The sequence below is a fragment of the Artemia sp. Qi Xiang Cuo genome, chromosome 3 (genome assembly GCF_049724085.1).
Source record: "Artemia sp. Qi Xiang Cuo chromosome 3, ASM4972408v1, whole genome shotgun sequence".
Classification (NCBI taxonomy): Eukaryota; Metazoa; Arthropoda; class Branchiopoda; order Anostraca; family Artemiidae; genus Artemia; species Artemia sp. Qi Xiang Cuo.
In genome coordinates, this window is record NC_142796.1 from 21,074,276 (window position 1) to 21,093,382 (window position 19,107).

A 19,107-nucleotide genomic window follows, 5' to 3' on the forward strand; every position below is an offset into this window, starting at 1 on the left:
TCTTCGTTAGTTTCTTTCAGCTTAGCGTGAGACAAGACAAATAAAAATGACAGAATAGATGGGAAATATATAACTTGGGCTATATATTTGCACATTAGGGACAGATGGAGGTGAAGTATTTGGACAGTTTGAAGTTAGAAAACAATTCTTACTTTGTAATATGCAAAATAATCGCACCTAACACATTTTGCATGCAGACCCGCTGTACTTTACCCCCACCCCCCTCATGTACAAATATACAGCCCAAATTTGTTTCTAAAGTATTAGGCCTATATCTGTATCATATTTTGTGATATTTCATTAGGATTGAGCGGCGAAGAAACAGGTCCTAATTAAATGAAGCACTTGTGTGTGTGGCGTATCATAGGCAGCGCAATATCGCTGCCTAAGTAAAGAACGATGTTAGCACAATGTAGGCCTATTATTTATTTTTATTTTTTTGGTTTCTTGGTCTAGGACCAGGGCAGATCGTGTCGAAGGAGTTGTCGTAGAAACTTCGAAAAGGGCTCATTCGATTGGCAATTGGAGTGGCTAGTGCCCTTTTTAATAGTCGAAAGTGATTGCAAGGCAACTGACACCCCTTCCACGCGCACTTTTTCCCCAAAAATATCCGATCAAAATTTTGAGATAGCTATTTTGTTCAGCGTAGTTAATTTCCAGATAGAGATTATGTATTTAAGGAGGGCACTCCCCCACAGCCCTTAGGGCAAGGGTTGTAAGTTATGCCCTGGGGGCATATCAAGTTTTTTTCTTATAGAAAACATTGTCGTAGAAACTTCAAAAAAAGCTCGTTCGATTGGAAATTCAAAGGGCTGGTACCGTTTTTAATAGTCGAAAGTGATTTGAGGGAAACCAACTCCCTTCTCACGCACACCTTTTCCCCATATATATCCAATCAAAATTTTGAGATAGCCATTTTGTTCAATGTAGTTGAATGTTCTGGAAATTAGGTCTTTGAGGATGATAACTCCCCCACAGCCCTCAGGGCAAGGGTTGCAAGTTATGCCCTGGGGGCATATAAGGTTTTTTATAGAAAGGGCATACCTCAGGGTATGCCCTGGGGGCATTTAAGGTTTATTGAAAGGTTTGTCGTAGAAACTTGAAAATGGGCTTATTCGATTGGAAATTCAAAGGGCTAGTGCCCTTTTAACAGTCGAAAGTGATTTGAGGGCAACTAACTCCCCTCTCATGCCCACCTTTTCCCCAAACACATCCAATCAAATTTTTAGATAGCCATTTTGTTCAACGTAGTTAAAGTTACAGAAATTAGGTCTTTGAGGATGATAACCCCCTCAGAGCCCTCGGGGCAAGGGTTGTAAGTTATGCCTTGGGGGTATATAAGGTTTTTATAGATAGGGATGTTGTAAAAACTTCAAAAAGGGCTCATTCGATTGGAAGTAAGAAGGGCTAGAGCCCTTTTTAATAGTCGACAGTGATTGGAGGATAACTAACACCCCTCTCACACCCACCGTTTCCCCAAACACACCCAATCAAAATTTTGAGATAGCCATTTTGTTCGACGTAGTTAAAAAGTCTGGAAATTATGTTTTTGAGCATGGCACTCCCCCCACAGCCCTCACTGCAAGGGATGTAAGTTATGCCCTGGAGGCATATAAGTTTTTTTGTATAAAAAGCGTTGTCGTAGAAACTTCAAAAAGGGCTCATTTGATTGGAAATTGGAATGGCTAGTGCCTATTTTAATAGTCAAAAGTGATCGGAGGGCAACTAACCCCCCTCTGATGCACACCTATTTGCTAAACAAAGCCAGTTATACCTTTAAGATTAAAATTTAGTTGACCTTAGTCGAAAGTTCTGCAAATTATGTCATAAAGGATGACACCCCCCCAGCCCTCAGGGTAAGGGTCTTAAGCAATGCCCTGGGGGCATATACGGTTTTTATTGAAAGCGTTGTCTAAAAGCGCATTTACACTTTACTGAAAAAAAAATACTAGTGAATGTGCATTGTCAGTTTAATATACATATACTGATATTTAGTAATCAAAATGTTAATATTATTTGATTTATTAAAGTTATAAAAGTAAATAACATTTATATTTTTCAGTAAAGTGCAAGTTATGTTCTGGCCTTGGGAAGGCATGGGGGTTTTGAGCCCTACTCAGGTTAATTTCTGCTCGTTTTGAGTTTGATTCTGTTATTTATTGTAATTTCTCTTCGTCTTGGGTTTCATTTATTTATCGATGCTGATTTGTGGTAGTTTCACGCTTGGTAGATTATTTGATTTTCTTTTTGCTCATTTTTGGTTTAATGGAGTTCTTTGCTTATCTTTGAAAAACTTATTTTGTGGAAAAAGTTTTTTAAATTAATAATACAGAAATACCGAATTGCCTAACAAGCGTTGGTAATAATAGCTAATATAAGCTCTAAATTCTAATTTTGTAAGCTCCAAATTCTGTTATTTGTAATTCAAATGCATACCAAGTGACGAGAACGTCCTACTCCTTACGTTTCGGATGCACATACAATCCATAAATGTAGAACTGCCTCTATGTATAATTAAATAAAAACACGAGTTTTTTTTTAACTGAAAGTAAGGAGCGACATTAAAACTTAAAACGAACAGAAATTATCATAGGCAGCGCGCTAGCGTTGCCTAAGTAAAGAACGATGTGGGCACAATTTGTTGTTTTTTGGTTCTCCATACCCGGGAACTTCGTATCGAAGGAGTTGTCGTGTAAACTTCTAAAATGGCACATTTTATTGGAAATTGGAGTGGCTAGTGCCATTTATAATGGCAAAAAGGGATTGGATGATAACTAGCCTCCCCCCACGCCCATCATTCCTCGAAAAATAACTAATCAAAATTTTGTGCTAGCCATCTTGTTCGGCGTAGTAGATTTCTAGATATTAAATATGTTTTTGAGGAGGACACTCCCCCATAACCCTCAGGGCAAGGGTTTTAAGTTATGCCCTGGGGGCATATAAGGGTTTCATAGAAGGAGTTGTCGTAGAAACTTCAAAACAGGCTCATTCGATTGGAAATTCAAAGGGCTAGTACCCTTTTTATAGTCAAAAGTGATTCTAGGGCAACGAGCCCCCCTCCCCCACGCCCATCCACCCCCAAATACATCCAATCATAATTTTGAGATAGCCATTTTGTTCAGCGTAGTTGATTTTCAGATAGAAAATATGTTTTTGAGGAGGAGACTCCCCCACAGCCCTCAGGGCAAGGGTTTTAAGTTATGCCCTGGGGGCTTATAAGGTTTTTACACAAGGTGTTGCCGTAGAAAGTTCAAAACAGGCTCGTTCGATGTAAAGTCGAATGGCAAGTACCCTATTTGAAAATCGAAAGTGATTGGACGGCAACTAGCCCTCCAACGCCCGTCATTCTCTCACACACATCTAATTATAATTTTGATATGGCCATTTTGTTAAGCTTAGTTAATTCCTAGATAGAAGATATGTTTTTGAGGAGAACACTCCCCCACATCCTCAGGGCAAGGTTTTTAAGTTATTTCCTTGGGGTATATAAGGTTTTCAAAGAAGGCTTTGTTGTAGAAACTTCAATAAAAGCTCATTCGAGTGAAAATTCAAAGGGCTAGTGCCGTTTTTAATAGTCGAAAGTGATTGGAGGGCAACTAGCCCCCCCTCATACGCATCATTCCCCCAAACACATCCAATAAAAATTTTGAGATAGCCATTTTGTTCAGCTTAGTTAATTTCCAGATAGAAAATATATTTTTGAGGAGGACACTCCCCCACATCCTCAGAGCAAGGGTTTTAAGTTATGCCCTGGGGGTATATAAGGTTTTTAAAGAAGGCGTTGTCGTAGAAACTTCAATAAAAGCTCATTCAACTGAAAATTCAAAGGGCTAGTGCCGTTTTTAGTAGTGGAAAGTGATTGGAGGGCAACTAGCCCTCCCCCATACCCACCATTCCCCCAAACACATCCGATACAAATTTTGAGATAGCCATTTTGTTCAGGGTAGTTGATTTCCAAATAGAAAACATATGTTTGAGGAGGACACTCCCCCACAACCCTCAGGGCAAGGGTTTTAAGTTATGCCCTGGGGGTATATAAGGTTTTTATTGAAATCTTTGTCATAGAAACTAGATAAAGGGCTCAATTGTATCAAGTTTTCTATTTCAGGTCAACTAGAGGAGGTATGAAACTAAATTAAACAGGACTATTTGTGTCTAGATTTTTAAAAGGGTGTATGCTGTTAAAAATTGCTGAAAATTTTTGTCCAGCATACAAATTGCAGGCCAATCTATAAAGTCTTAAAAAACGAAAAGATTTAATGTATTATTTTGTTTTTGCCTGAAAAGACTATGTCAATATAAACAAACATAAATTAATTAAAAAAATTTCTTTTTTTAAAGTGTGAAACTACCACAAATCAGCATCAATAAATAAATGAAACCCAAAACGAACAGAAATTACAATAATTAACCGAGTCAAACTCAAAACGAGCAGAAACTAACAGAAGTTGGGTGCAAAACCCCTATGCCTTCCTAAGGCCAGAACAAAATTTGCACTTTACTGAAAAAATACAAATGAATGTGCATTGTCAGTTTAATATACATATACTGATATTTAGTAATCAAAATGTTAATATTATTTGATTTATTAAAGTTATAAAAGTAAATAACATTTATATTTTTCAGTAAAGTGCAAGTTATGTTCTGGCCTTGGGAAGGCATAGGGGTTTTGAGCCCTTCTCAGGATAATTTCTGCTCGTTTTGAGTTTGATTCGGTTATTTATTGTAATTTCTCTTCGTCTTGGGTTTCATTTATTTATCGATGCTGATTTGTGGTAGTTTCACGCCTGGTAGATTGTTTGATTTTCTTTTTGTGGTTGGTTTAATGGAGTTCTTTACTTATCTTTGAAAAACTTATTTTGTGGAAAAAGTTTTTTAAATTAATAATACAGAAATACCGAATTGCCTAATAAGCGTTGGTAATAATAGCTAATATAAGCTCTAAATTCTAATTTTGTAAGCTCGAAATTCTGTTATTTGTAATTCAAACACCTAGCAAGCAACAAGAACATCCTATTCCTTATGTTTTGGATTCACATTCTAATCCATAATTGTAGAACTGCCTCTATGTATAATTAAATAAAAACACGAGTTTTTTTTTAACTGAAAGTAAGGAGCGACATTAAAACTTAAAACGAACAGAAATTATCATGGGCAGCGCGCTAGCTCTGCCTAAGTAAAGAACTATGTGGGCATAATGTGTTTTTTTTGGTTCTCCATACCTGGGCACTTCGTATCGAAGGAGTTGTCGTAGAAACTTCGAAAAGGGCTCATTCGATTGGAAATTAGAGTGGATAGTGCCCTTTTTAATAGTCGAAATTGATTGGAGGGGTATTAGCCTCTCCCCACGCCCTTCATTCCCCGAAACACATCCAATCAAAATTTTGAGTTAGCCATTTTGTTCAGCGCAGTTGATTTCGAGATACAAAATATATTTTTGAGGACGACACTCCGCCAAAGCCTTCAAGGCAGGGGTTTTAAGTTATGCCCAGGGGGCATGTAAGGTTTTTATAGAAGGAGTTTTCGTAGAAACTTCAAAACAGGCTCATTCGATTGGAAATTCAAAGGGCTAGTACCCTTTTTATAGTCAAAAGTGATTGGAGGGCAACTAGCCCCCCCCCCCCACGCCCATCATCCCCCCAACACATCCAATTATAATTTTGAGATAGCCATTTTTTTCAGCGTAGTTGATTTCCAAATAGAAATTATGTTCTTGAGGAAGTCACTCCCCCCAAGCCCTCAGGGTAAGGGTTTTAAGTTTTGCCCTGGGGGTATATGAGGTTTGTATACAAGGCGTTGTCGTAGAAAGTTCAAAACAGGCTCCTTCGATTGGAAATTCAAAGGGCTAGTACCATTTTTAATAATCGAAAGTGATTGGACGGCAACTAGCCCCCACGCCCTTCATCCCCCCGAATAAATCAAATCATAATTTTTATATAGCCATTTTGTTCAGCTTAGTTAATCCTCAGATAGAAAATATGTTTTTGAGGAGAACACTCCCCCACATCCTCAGGGCAAGGTTTTTAAGTTATTTCCTTGGGGTATATAAGGTTTTCAAAGAAGGCTTTGTTGTAGAAACTTCAATAAAAGCTCATTCGAGTGAAAATTCAAAGGGCTAGTGCCGTTTTTAATAGTCGAAAGTGATTAGAGGGCAACTAGCCCCCCCCATACGCATCATTCCCCCAAACACATCCAATAAAAATTTTGAGATAGCCATTTTGTTCAGCTTAGTTAATTTCCAGATAGAAAATATATTTTTGAGGAGGACACTCCCCCACATCCTCAGTGCAAGGGTTTTAAGTCATGCCCTGGGGGTATATAAGGTTTTTAAAGAAGGCGTTGTCGTAGAAACTTCAATAAAAGCTCATTCGACTGAAAATTCAAAGGGCTAGTGCCGTGTTTAATAGTGGAAAGTGATTTGAGGGCAACTAGCCTCCCCCACACCCACCATTCCCCCACACACATCCGATACAAATTTTGAGATAGCCATTTTGTTCAGGGTAGTTGATTTCCAAATAGAAAACATATGTTTGAGGAGGACACTCCCCACAACCCTCAGGGCAAGGATTATAAGTTATGCCCTGGGGGTATATAAGGTTTTTATTGAAATCTTTGTCATAGAAACTAGATAAAGGGCTCAATTGTATCAAGTTTTCTATTTCAGGTCAACTAGAGGAGGTATGAAACTAAATTAAACAGGACTATTTGTGTCTAGATTTTTAAAAGGGTGTATGCTGTTAAAAATTGCTGAAAATTTTTGTCCAGCATACAAATTGCAGGCCAATCTATAAAGTCTTAAAAAACGAAAAGATTTAATGTATTATTTTGTTTTTGCCTGAAAAGACTATGTCAATATAAAACGAACAGAAATTAATTTAAAAAACTTTCCAGAAATTAAATTTTTCAAAGAAAAGTAAAGAACTCTATTAAAAAAAAATGAGCAAAAATAAAATCAAATAATCTACCGAGTCAAACTCAAAACGAACAGAAATTAACATAAGTTGGGCGCAAAACCCCTAGGCCTTCCCAAGACCAGAACAAAATTTGCACTTTACTGAAAAAATATAACTATTTTTACTTTTATAACTTTAATAAATCAAATAATATTATCATTTTGATTACTAAATATCAGTGTATGTATATTAAACTGACAATGCACATTCATTTGTATTTTTCAGTAAAGTGCAAATTTTGTTCTGGCCTCGGGAAGGCCTAGGAGTTTTGCGCCCAACTTATGTTAATTTCTGCTCGTTTTGAGTTTGACTCGGTTATTTATTGTAATTTCTGTTCGTTTTAAATCACAAGTTAATTTGAATAGATAGCTTTTTTGAAAGTGCTAAAAAAAGCTAGCGTAGAGAGCAAGGGGGTAACATGGGGTGAGCCCCCTCATATACGTAATAATTTCTGTTCTTTTTAAGTTTTAATGTTGCTCCTTGATTTCAGTTGAAAAAACTTGTTTTTTTATTTAATTTCTGATCGTTTTTTAAATAATACTGGGAAATCTGGCGCCCCTTCATAGAAAAGTCCTTTCCCCTAAGGAAAAATCCTCTATGGAAATATTCTCCCCTGTACCCCCATATTCTGACCCCCCCCCTCTCACCAGAAAAAATCCCTCCTGAAAACATCTGTATACTTTTCAATAACCAATATTATATGTAAACAATGGGCAAAGTTCATGACTGGCAGCCCTTCCCCCGGGAACTGTGGGGGATCAAGTCATCCTCAAAGACATATTTACTAGATTTTCGACTATTGTGAACAAAATAGGTATCTCAAAATTTTGATTGAGTGACTTCGGGAAAAAATGAACGTGGGAGGGGTCCAAGTTGCCCTCCATTTTGGTGGTCACTTAAAAAGGGTACTAGAACTTTAAATTTCCGTTCGAATTAGCCCTCTCACGATATTCTAGGACCACTGGATCGATGCGATCACCCCTGAAAAAAAAAACACGCATCCGTAACCTTTCTTCTGGCTAAAATACAAAATTCTACATTTTTGCAGATAGGAGCTTGAAACTTCTATAGTAGGGTTCTCTGACACGCTGAATCTGACGGTATGAGTTTCATTAAAGTGCTATGACATTTAGGGGTTATTTCCCCCCTTTCTTCGAAAATAAGGTAAATTTTCTCAGGCACGTAACTTCTGATGCGTAAGACTAAACTTGATGAAACTTATATACTTGAAATCAGCATAAAAATTTGATTTTTAATGCATCTATTGGTATCAAAATTTCGTTTTTTAGAGTTTCGGTTACTATTGAGCCGGGTCGCTCCTTACTTACAGTTCGTTACCACGAACTGTTCGATACCATGCTGACTTCTCGCTATTATCGCTTTTCCAAATATTTCGATTAACTAGCTCCAAAAAAAAGAATTGACTTAAATGTGCTAAGAATTATGACTGAAATTAGTCGCATTTCACACAATGCCAGTACTACTTATGGGACATTTACCTCTGCATCAGCATGCTGTACGAAATGTCTGCTGTGAGAAGAATAACGTGAATTTCAACAAAATATGTATATATTGTACGCAGGTATATTTAGACATCACAATTTAGAAACTTTGTACGCACGTATAAGCGGTACCAACCCATTCGATTTTTCTATTGCCATCAGTTTTATCATGCTACGCTAGGAGACCGAACTTTGCTTTTGAAGGGGATTATAAACACAAAAACGATAGTCAGTGTAACCCCGCTCCGGAAATGTGATTTACCTGAATTTCCTGAATCTCCTGATTTACATGAGAAAAACTTTTATGTAATTTTTGTAGAATTCACTTTTTTAAAACAAATATACAAAGGGGAAGGTTCAAACTCTAGTAGTCAATTTTCCCTTCCAAACGGCATCCCTTGCAATTTTTAATTAATTTAGGGTTTCTGGCGAAAGGATTCCAAGAATTGTTCAGATTTTCTGGAAGTTCTTTGTGAATTAATGCCCAACTGATAAGTTAATAATTTTAGCTTTATTTTGCGAATACTTTCAAATTTGATATAAGGTCGCTGTTTACATGTGGGGAATATGTTACAATAAAATGTTACACCATCTGTGGTAATGCTTTGATTTATCCTTTATCTTTACTTAGACAGCGCTTTTGTGCTACCTATGATTTTTGTTTTGGCTTTATGTGGCCCACTGATACAAATGTTTTTTATTAATATAAATTGGTGAGCCCAAAAACAAATCAATTTAATAAAAAATCATAAATAATATTTCAATAAAACACGTATATTAAAAGTTTAGTACAACAAATTAAATCTTACTGAGTCATTAAATCTAATGATTTAAATCCATTCAAAATTACGAGCAAAAGAATAGCGTAATAACCGGGGCTGTTAGAATAGAACTTTGTTCAATTCTGAGGCTCAGCAACCTGTGCTGGGCATGGGGGTTGGTGGAAGTGGAGGGGGATATGTATTGTAGCATTAATGGTGACTCTGACTGAAAAAAGCCGGGTGCATACGACATTTACCTTTGCCCACCTGAAAACTTGTTTATGCTATACTACCATCGTCTGCAGCAGCTCATTGCTGGCAATTTTAGTAAAAGTCAAGCACCAGTACTTATATTTATGATTGTTTAATATGCGTTTATTGTCTATAATGTATTGCATAATGTTTTAAATTCACCAAGTAGCGTGTTTGTTAATAGTAACTTTTCTTCTCTGCTGCTTGAATAGGACCTTTTTCAACAGCACCCCTTCTTGCCCCCCCCCCCCCAATAAAAATACGGTAGCTATTCCCCTGCTTCTAACCAAAGACTTTATAATACAAGAGACCAAATAACGATACTTAAAGCAGAGTCATCGTTCGTCGTCTTTTTCGGGGTGAAACAGAACGTTGTTGATTATAAATTAAAGCAAAATTGGAACATAAAACACAGGCCCAAACTGTTTAATTGGTTTACTGTGGATGTTTGGGAAACTTGTCTTCTAAAATGTAATATAAGTAAACCGCAAGTTCGAGTCTCGCTGGCGATGGGTTGGCCGCTTTCTACTACCTGGTTTCAATATCGGAGTGTCATGTGGACAGCTCCGCCACGCTTTGTATACATTCCTCATGCTTAGCACAGACCATTTGGTGTACGTGATTTCTGAATATTAAATTCATTGTTGGAATGAAGTGCGGAGGCCAAATTCTATACTTTATGTATATTCTCGGCTCAGTTATGCTTGCAAATTATGCAGAGTTTTATGTTAATGTGTTCGTATGTAATTTTGCCTATATTTGTATTGGGTTCATGAATACCTAATACGTGTATTCAGGTTCAAATTTTGAAAGCAGTTTCTTTAATTGAAAGGGGAGGTATGGGAGCTCATATACCCCCCCCCCCCGGATTTCCTCCTCCCCTAGACTTAAAAAAATATCTTTATTTGGGTGTTTCCATTGAAAAATTCCTTTTTTGGTATTTTCATAGAAAAATCGACAGAAACAGTAAATTTGTCCCCCCCCCCCCATTTAGATTTTGAAAAATACGTTTTGCCCACCTCTGAATTTTTGTGAATTGACGCCACTTTTTAAAAGGTGTCTGCAAATTGTTTCTATGAGTAGATAACGGTCTGAAACACAAAAACGAATGTAGGTAAACATTTTTTTTTCATTTCATGACAGGAATTTCTCACATCCCCCCTCCACTGTTTAGAGTTATATATGCTGATTGATATCCAGTCCACTTAGACTCTTTATGTATCTAAAGGGCTGTTAACAGCGCAGTTTTCTTTTTTAGGAAAAAATTTCTGAAATTTTTTTTCAGAAAAATGGTGTAAAAAGGTGTTTCCGGGCGATTGTCTACTGTGGTATTCGTTTTAACTGTGTTTTAAAAATGAGGTTTCGTTTAAACTTGAATTTTAGCAGTACTAAAAACTTTGTGCGTGAATATTTCGACTCTCCAAGTTCAAAATATAGTATATTATGCAGATATAGAAAGTTTAAATATATATAGTAAGTTTAAGAAACTTTGAGAGGTTTCATTTTCCATTTGGTCAGACTAAAATTATTTTCAACTTAGATATATAGGCTAGGCTAGTAACTTCGAACTGAAGTTGCTCTAAACTTAATCTTTGCTGCGAATAGATATTTATTTTCGATGATCTTTAAACCCCGGCGGGTTGCTAAAATATAAAGTTTCTGCAATGCTATAACTATTTAATTTTATTTAAACTCCAACTTATGAGTTCACCACTTATTACCTTGGATAATAATTGAACCTATTCCAACTCGTTTTATAACTTATTTCTAACAGCTTCTTCTAGTTCCTCTTTAGTCAGCCATGCTTACTTTGTAATGAAATGTTGTTGGCTGATTTCAAAACAGATGCTGGGGACAAAACTTAAGTTTTCATTAAAGAAAGTTGCATTTCTTGAGTTTCATCTTCAATAATCGTCTTCAGCCAGGGAATTTTTATTAAGAGTTATATAACCATTAATAATGTAAAGGAAACAGGCGATGTGTTCCATCAGACTATGTTTTCTGGGATATTCTCTTCTTAAACTATAGCAATTTCTACTTAGCAATAACAATAAACCAAATTAAATTGTAAAGCAGGGACTGAACATAAGTTTACTTGAAAAAAATTGTCGGTATTGCTAGGCAATGCAGTTTTGAATTGAAATAAGGCTTAATAATAAAGAAAATGTTGCAATCTGTGTCATAACAAGATTTGTGATGCCTTGAATTCCTTAAAAATTAGTTATGAGGGTGAGCCTATGTGACACATAAGAACTCTCCAGATACACCGTTATTTCCTATGATGTGGGAATGTGGCTGTAACCTCAAAGATCTGGAGCGAGTATTCTGGCGAAGACCGTTCTAACAGGATCCTGAGATGCTTGCAATACCCTTTCTGCCCCCAGGTACCCCTTGTACAATCTCACATGGTGTCAGATCAATTTATAAGATAGAAATTTTCATCAAGACTGTCGAATGTCCAAAGAATGTATTCTTCAGGGCTAAGGGCTGTGTTAAGTGCGTCTTCAAAGGTTAAGGGCTCAAGTTTTCACAAACAGCCCTAATAAAGAACAAGTTCTATAGACGAACTTAAAAAAATGTGGACGTGTTACACTTTGTTGAAATCAGAGTCAGGCACAGGGCTTCAGGCTGTATTATTGGAGATTCTAAAGTGAAGCCCTTGGGCCTTTGCCCCCATCCACAGATCCCCCTGCATTCCCCAAAAAATTTTCGATCTGTATGATTCTCAAACTGATTTTCAATCTGTATGATCGAAAGATCCCAAAGGACATGTTACACCTGGTATTCAGTGGAAATAACACTTTAGTTTCGGGAGAGGGGGATTTGAGGGGCAGAAATGCTTCACTCGTTTATTGTGTTTATGTTTGTTTTAAGTTTGGCTTCACTGCTCGTTTTAGGCTGGACGTCTTATTTAAGACCAAATAAATGCTTTGGCTATAAAATCAGAGTCCAAGAAAGTAAATGTATTGGCTTATTTACGTTTGTCGATTTTATACAAACAGTCCTGAGATTAGAACTGGTTTGACTCTGCTGGGCTAACGAGAGTCTGGTGGGCTTGAGATAGATTTGGAATATGTTGACGTTGACTCATATCTTAAGGGAATTGAGATTTTTAAGATTTTGTTGAAAATTGGAGGTTATATGCATTGAATATCGTGTTCTTTGTATAATCCTCTTGATGATACTTTCAAGGAATCTTCATCTGTCATTGACCTCTTAAAAAGGACTTTACTTTTAGTCTTTAATAAATTTATGCCGTACCGTAAAAGACTTTTTATTTGACAAAACCAGGTTGTTTTTCCCTCTTTTCAGGTTCGATAAACTAAAAAGAAAGTATCTCTATCGAAAGTGAAGACTGAATGTATTTAAAACAAACGTTCAAATTGGACAACTTGACCTTAAAAGGTCAAATTAGCTGAAATACCGTAATCATGTGTACTTGATCCATACGTTCGAAGTTCCTGTAATTTGTTGAAAACTGCCTCCCGATAGATTTTTTTTTTTTTAAGCTGACAAAATTTTGAGTTTCTCGAGCACGGCAACGTACAACCAGAGGAAAAGATGACTGATGGTCTGTGGAAAATCAGGTCTCCAATAGATACTATTTGCCGAAATTGATTAACCACGAACAGGGACAGTTCCTTAGAATTGCTGAGCAGATGATCCCATTTGCTGTAAGATATAATCTTACACTCTATGTCTTAAACAAACCAAGTCCAATGAGACTAAAGAACTTCTCTTGACTGGAGCACAAGGTCTGGTTCCAGGGAAAGATATCGTTCAATCCAGATCTGCAGCCTAAAGGTTTAGAAACAACTGCTGTATTGCACCCCACACAGATTGTGAAAAAAGGCTCGTAACTCGTTTTTTTTACAGGTATATCACTAGCATCCAGCTACTTGAAGAGCTCTTAGTTTTAGTGATAAATGCTACAGCGACAATCATAAAGAATTGACTAGAAGGCACTATAGAGAAAAGTGAGAAAGAGCTAAAGCGCCTAGGGAGAGGCATATCATTCAGCTTCGTCAGGGAGGACAAGGCTGTTGTAGTTACACAGTGGTTTGACAATAAACTAATTTTTGCATCGAATTGCCATGCACATGAAACTGAAATGCCAGTATCGAGGTATGGCGAGTCTTTTGAGATTGCATAGATATACCTAGCTCCAACGATGATTGCGAATACAGTAAGTTGATGATAGGAGTAGACTTATGTGGTAGAATGATTAGTTATTATCATTGCAGCAGTCGTGCCAGAAAATTGAAAGTGCGCTGTCTTGCATCATTTTATTGATCTCGCTTTTTCAAACGTCTGGCTTCTTTACAGAAAGGATGCTATGAAAGCTAAGGCTAGATATGCACAGTTGATCAACTTAGGCTCCAGGTTGCGGAATACTTGACTTTCGAAGCTGATCGAATGTCACAGAACAACTTTCACAACTTTGTTGAACGAGAATGGCCTCCGATATGATGACGGGGATATAGAGAGATCTGCCAAGAGGAGGAAACGCTGTTTTGCCTTCACACCAAGAAAGAACGGTTAAGCACATGCCGAGGTTACCCTGTAAGCTTCAGTGAGATGTCGCTTACTCGGTTGTGACAAAAGAAGCAAAATTCTTCGGTGGGAAGTGCTAGTTATGTTTACAAGTTACATACTTGTGATGGGAATCATGCGTTTTTACCTCGCCCGGCATCGATTATTTTGGAGACCTCTTTGTACCATGCAGAGCGATCTTTTGCCAGCTGATCCGCAGATTCGAGCCATTGGGTTAACCATCAATGACCAAGCTTTCTGAAGCCCCGATAGGTTCAAGGTCTGACTTAGCCAATTTCCACCAGTTCCGTCTCTGTCCATCTTGGTATCTCTTCCAGGAGATCAGAGGATCGGATCTGGAAGTATTTAGCGAGGCAGTTACTCTGGCGGCTTCCTTGATTTATGGCCCAACCGTTTCTAACGGAGTTGGTAGTGACCGCAAAACCTTTCTGTATATTGCACATTTAATGTAAATCTCTGTGCTTCCTGTATTGACTTTCTCCATCTGAACTTGAATAGCAATTAGTGAGAATGGTCCTGGGTGGTTAATAGCCATGTCTTTTGTTTTCTTTGTCCGGACTTTCAAGCTGATTAGGTCTGCCCAGACCACCACTCATGTTTTGGGCTCCTTGAGGTCTCAGAAGAGGCCAACATGGTCCGCGTAATCGAGGCCAGTCAGTGAAAGATTTTGTTCGATTTGAACTCCTGGATGAGAGGACAGTGCATTTTTAAGCCCTCAATTGACGTAGTAATTGAACAGAGTCAGGGTATGGTTGCACCCTTGCTAGTTATTAAATAAAAAAAAACAAGTTTCTTTAACTGAAAGTAAGAAACGACGTTAAAACTTAAAACGAAAAGAAATTATTCCGTAAATGAAAGGGGATGCCCCCTCCTCAACGCCTTACTCTTTACGCTAAAGTTTTTATTGTTTGAAAAAATAAAGTTGTGAGAAAGTCAAACTTTAGCGTAACGAGCGAGGCGTTGAGGAGGGGACAGCCCCTTTCATTGACGGAATAATTTCTGTTCGTTTTAACTTTTAACGTCCTTCCTTACTTTCAGTTAAAAAAAACTTTTGTATTTAATTTTTGAACGTTTTTGAATTAATGCAGGTTTTGATTTTGGCTCACCGTACATGAATAATTAAAACAACATTTGAATATTAATTTTACTTTTATTTGGTTAAATGGCTTTCTCGAAACTTGTTTAATTTCATTTACGAACGCTTTTATTAGTAATAAATATACGTAACTTACGAATTAAATTACGTAACGATTTTCTATATTCATATATTTTTAATACGTATATTAGAGGGTTCGCCCCCTAGTCAATACCTTGCTTTTTAAGCTAAAGTTCGAATTTAGTTCCAATTCTTTAAAAATGACCTCTTAATCACAAATGCCGTTAATTAGAATAAATAGCTCTTATGAAAGTACAAAAAAATCTTTGGCTTAAAGAGCGAGGTATTGACAAGGGGGTGAACCCAATCATATACGTAATGTTTTCTGTCGTTTTAAGTTTTGATGTTGCTCCTTACTTTCAGTTGAAAAACTTGTTTTTTTTATATAATTTCTGATCTTTTTTTCAAGTAATGCTGGGAAATCCGGCGCCACCTTCATACCGATGTCCCTTCCCCCATGAAAACTTCCTTCATGGACAGATCCTCCCACATAACCCCCGACCCCCCCCCCCCCTCCACTGCCAAAAAAAATCCCCCCTGAAAACGTCGGTATACTTCCCAATAACCAATACTGTATGTAAACATTGGGTAAAGTTCAAAACTTTCAGCCCTCCCCCCGGGAATTTAGAGGGATTAAGTCCTCCTAAAAGACATAGTTATTATATTTTCGACCATGCTGAATAAAATGGCTATCTCAAAATTTTGATCGGGTGAGTTTGGGGAAAAATGAGCGTAGGAGGGGGCCTAGTTGCCCTCTATTTTTTTGGTCACTTAAAAAGGGCACTAGAACTTTTAATTTCTGTTCCAATTAACCCTCCCACGATATTCTAGGACCACTGGGTCGATACGATCACCCCTGAAAAAAAAATAATTAACACGCATCCGTGATCTTTCTTCTGGCAAAAAAATGCAAAATTCCACATTTTTGTAGATAGGAGCTTGAAACCTCTACAGCAAGGTTCTCTGATACGCTGAATATGATGGTGTGATTTTCATTAAGGTTATATAACTTTTAGGGGGTCTTCTCCCCTTTTTTTGAAAATCAGCCAAATTTTCTCAGACGCGTTTTGATGTAGAGTTTCGGTTACCATTGAGCCGGGTCCCTCCTTACTTACAGTTCGTTACCACGAACTGTTTGATAACTAAGCTTCTATGTTTGCAAGGATTTGGTTTGTGCAAGGGCTTCGCACTTTCCCGCAAATAAGAAACGAGCAGCAACGATGCAATGTGTAAAGCTTCATAATTTATCTTGCAACGGATGATCTGGAAATATAACCATGTTCCTGAAACTCACTGTCCAACTGGTTAAACACCCCCCCCTTCCCCACCAGGAACAAAACTCAAATTCTGTTAAGATCTTGTTAATTTTCTTTTTTTTTTGTCGGGCAATTTGAAGTTTGCCAAGATCAGTCACTGAGAAGCCCTTCGGGTATCGAGAGGATTAAACTTATAATTGTGAGACTACTTGAAACGGTTCCTAAGTGGTTCACCTGCTTTCTGAAAACACAATGCTCATCAATTTTCATGTTGTGGTATACAACATAAAAGCACTAACAAAACAGACAGGGGTTTGATCTTCCTAACTAAAGATTGACCGTAGGAGCAAGCGACTAGCGTTTCAATTAAGTTTCATTAATTTTGTTGTTTGGGTGTTTCTTTTAATTCTTTTAATTGTGTTTGTTCCAGGAATTTTTCTTTTCTTTTATTTCTGCTGCACACTAAATGCTAACCGGAGTGATCTAATTTTTGACGTTGAAAGTTCCCCTGTCATCCGATAATGAATTCTGCTGTCAAGGGGCCTCACTTCAACTTCGAAGAAAGAACAAACCTGTTTCTGAAATCTGTCAAGAAAAGTTTTCATCATCGTTTTCTGACACAAAATCCCATCGTTCTTGGAAAAAGACAATTCTTAAGCGTTCTAAAGTGGTCGATAAGAGAAACGGCACTCAAATCCTCAGTTGGGATTTTGTAACGACAAAGTCGCCTTTCAATCATCCCCACGGACGCCGGCACTCTTTGAGACGCAATCAATAATTTTTTTTCGAGAAAAGAGACCAAACGAACATCATTTTCTTGGAAGTAAAGAAACTTTTTCAGATGGAAAATTACCGGTTCGCCGCGTTTTCCTTTCCCCATGACGCAGTGAAAAGGAAGTTTCTCATCGAAAAATTAATTATTTCTTTACTGGACATGCAACGGAGAATGATTGCTAAAGCGAGACCGGAGATGAACTTGGACCATCCAAGACAAAATGAACAGGATTAGGAGGTCCTCACTCTGAAATGTTTAAAAGTCAATTCATTCGTTTAATTATGCATCTGACAACGGTTCGATGCTCTTAATCAAAAGGTGGTACCTGAGAGTGAGTAGATATGTCTTTAACTGTAAATTTATATAATTGAACTTTGATTTTTCAGTTGTGAATTTTGAATCTCTTATTTATTTCTATTTCTGGAGTTTTTGCTCTTTTTTGTGTTCTTTGTTGACGCGGGGGACCTAGAAAATAGGTTGGAAATATTTCTCGTCCGCAAAATATTAGTAAAAACATTTCATAACATGAAGTTTAAATAAAAATATCTTTTGGAAGCTTTCTATCAAGTTGGAACTTGGACCATCTAAGGCGAAATGAATAGAAATTCAGAGATTAAACCTATACGAAATCATCGTCACTAACGGGTTAATCGTCACTATCCGTTAATCTGGGTTAGTCCTTCAACTTTTCAGTCGCTTCAGATATTTGAAACATTAGAATAGTCATTTTACTTCTAAAAATTAAAAGAAAGCATATTCTTTCTAGAACGAAGATTCAGTTTTTAAGTTTTAGTGAGTAAATCTGTCTTTGATCACATCAACTATCGTTGGAGCAGTAGCTCTAACATAGTAAAGAGCGAACCACATCCCATAGTTACCGAAAATTAAAAATATGCTTTTTTCAGAGACTTTATAGTGACTAATATTTTCCGATTGACCCTAATTTAAAATATTGTCTTTTATCCACATTCAACTGAACATCAACAAACAAAAAACAAAATCAGACAGTTACAAGGCACTGATCCCCTCAAAGCATCAATGGTCCGTAAAGGAGAATTGTGATCACTGGCTTCTGTAAACGTATACAATTTCATGGAAAATAAAAGAAATTAATCTGTTATGCCTCTGAACACAAGTATTCCTCTTTTCTTAGAACGTAAACATAGGGCATCCCTGGACGGATCTAGTTAATAATTTTAATCTGTCTGCAACTAATCTCCTTACTTCTGAGTACTGTTATGAACTTTTCATGCTTCTTGCTAAATCGCCACTTTTCTAGGGCCCATTTTCAATTTGCGATTAAGGATAATACAATTTCAAAATGATCGTATTTTTTCAGGATACAGTTTCGGCATCAGCGTTTTGAAGTTTGGCAAAGCTACGTCACTCTAACATATTTTGACGTGGACCTCCCTTTCTTCTTCGCCTTCTTCTGTCTTTCTTATTTCATTACAATAAGGTTTAAAAGAGCCTGGAACGTACCTAGGACTTAGGTCTAGATTATTTCTGTTTCTTTGCAATGGCTTGTTTGTTCCACCGCACTTGACAGTTTTATTATTTAACAACATCCATTTTTTCCGCTTTTTTGTTTAAACACTTCTCTTACATCTTTGTTTGCTCCTATAAAATACACATTATCCTAAAACAAAAAACTATTTTAAGTGCAAAAAAGAAAATATCTTCACCCCTCTTATCGATTTATCTATTAAGGAGAAATTCCTTTTTTCTAAAGCGTAGTTTTTCCACCTTATCCCTTTCTAGAATTAAATGTGAAGTTTTTGATTTTTACCCAGAAGAAAAGCTATTTATCCTTGTTAAGAAAATTTATAACCTTTAGCTATGAATGACTTTAGAGTATGGATTTTCCCCCAGTTCTCCTGACTGGATAAGTGTTATAA

General features: G+C 37.0%; 1 protein-coding gene across 2 annotated transcripts in view; it reads left to right on the forward strand.

The window, feature by feature from the left end:
* LOC148953848 (uncharacterized) overlaps positions 1 to 19,107 on the forward strand; it is a 160,700-nt gene that overhangs the window by 119,001 nt on the left and 22,592 nt on the right. The window lies entirely within an intron of this gene.